The 1,429-nt window shown below is 60.8% G+C and overlaps 1 long non-coding RNA gene across 1 annotated transcript; it reads right to left on the bottom strand.

Annotated features, from left to right (window-relative positions):
• Positions 1–74: 74 nt before the first annotated feature.
• Positions 75–1,429, bottom strand: LOC115948682. The gene is made up of 3 exons (XR_004082475.1): positions 1,409–1,429; positions 821–955; positions 75–131 (listed from the first exon to the last, which is right to left on the bottom strand). It is a non-coding gene; the product is annotated as an uncharacterized LOC115948682 (long non-coding RNA).

The following is a 1,429-nucleotide window of genomic DNA, read 5'->3' as shown; positions in this document are numbered from 1 at the left end:
GGGGTCAGGGGGGATGGGAGGAGGGGGCCCCAGGTGCATTTTGGGGGGAAAAAGGGGAAATGGGGGCAGGGACCCACCGCCACCCCCGCTGCCCTCCTGCCAGTCCTGCTCCAGCTCTGCCAGCACCAAGCCTGCGGGAGAAAAAGGGGTAAAGAGGGGACACGAATCCCCTTGGTGCCCCCAAGTGTCCCCCCACCACATCCCCGCGTGTCTCCAGTTGTTCCAGGCATCCCCCAGTATCCCCCAAGTGTATATCCTCAACAGTGTCCCCAGGTGTCCCCCATGTCCCCAGGTGCCTTCACTTATTCCCAGGTATTCCCAAGTATTCCCCAAGCATGTGTCCCTGCCATGTACCCAGGTGTCCCTCTGTGTCCCCAGTCAATCCCCAAGGGTCTCCAGGTATCCCCAGGTGTCCCCCCCCATGTCCTCAGGTGTCTATAAATGTTGTCATGTGTCCCCATGTGTGTCCCCCTCATGTCCCCAGGTGTCCTTAAATGACCTCTTCCATGTCCCCAAGTGTCTCCCATGTTCCCAAGTTTCCCCACATGTCCCAAACCATCTCCAAGCATCCCCAGATATTTCCAAGTATTCCCCAGGTGTGCGTGTCCCTTGTGTCCCTGGGTGTCCTCGTGTCTTTCCTTTGTCCCCCCAATGTCTTCCAGTGACCTGAGATGCCCCTCTGTGTCTTCAAGAGTCCCCAGGTGTCCCCCCATGCCCCTCCATGTGCTCCCCCTCGCTGTGCTGGCAGTGTCCCTGCATGCTCCCTGTGTCCCCAGGTGTCCCCAAGGTGTCCCCCCATGTCCCTGTGCTGTCCCCTCACGGTGCTGGCAGCGGGCCCCGCTGTGTCCAGGGGGGCAGCGGCAGGAGCCATGGACACAGGAGCCACCGTGCAGGCAGGGCCGGGAGGGGTGACAGCCTTCGGCCTCCTCCTCCTCCTCATCCTCGCAGCGTGGGCCTGGGGGCAGCAGGGACACGGTCACTGAGGGTGACAGGTCAGTGTGCACGGCCCGTGGGGCATGCCAGGCACAGGTGTGTGCAGTGAGCAGGTGTGAACTGTGTGTGTGCAAATGCACAGGTGTGTGCAGTGAACAGGTGTGTGCAGTGAACAGGTGTGAACTGAGTGTGCACACACACACAAAATGCACACACAGTGCACATGCACACACAGGTGCAGTGCACACGTACAAATGCACACGCAGCACACACACTGCACATATGCATACGCACACGTGCAGCACACACAGAGTAATGCACACGCAGTAATGCACATGCAGCACACTCACGCAGTAATGCACACACTGCGCACACACTGCACACGCACACTGCATACATGCATACTCACGCAGCACACACACGCAGCGCACACCCGCGTGCAAACGCCCCCAGCCCAGCCCGTGCCCGCTCTCACCGCGGCTCCCCGGCCGGCACG

Source organism: Geospiza fortis, unplaced genomic scaffold, assembly GCF_000277835.1.
Source record: "Geospiza fortis unplaced genomic scaffold, GeoFor_1.0 scaffold4, whole genome shotgun sequence".
NCBI lineage: Eukaryota > Metazoa > Chordata > Aves > Passeriformes > Thraupidae > Geospiza > Geospiza fortis.
Note: the sequence above shows the minus strand (reverse complement) of the source record. Positions and strands in the feature narration are given on the sequence as shown.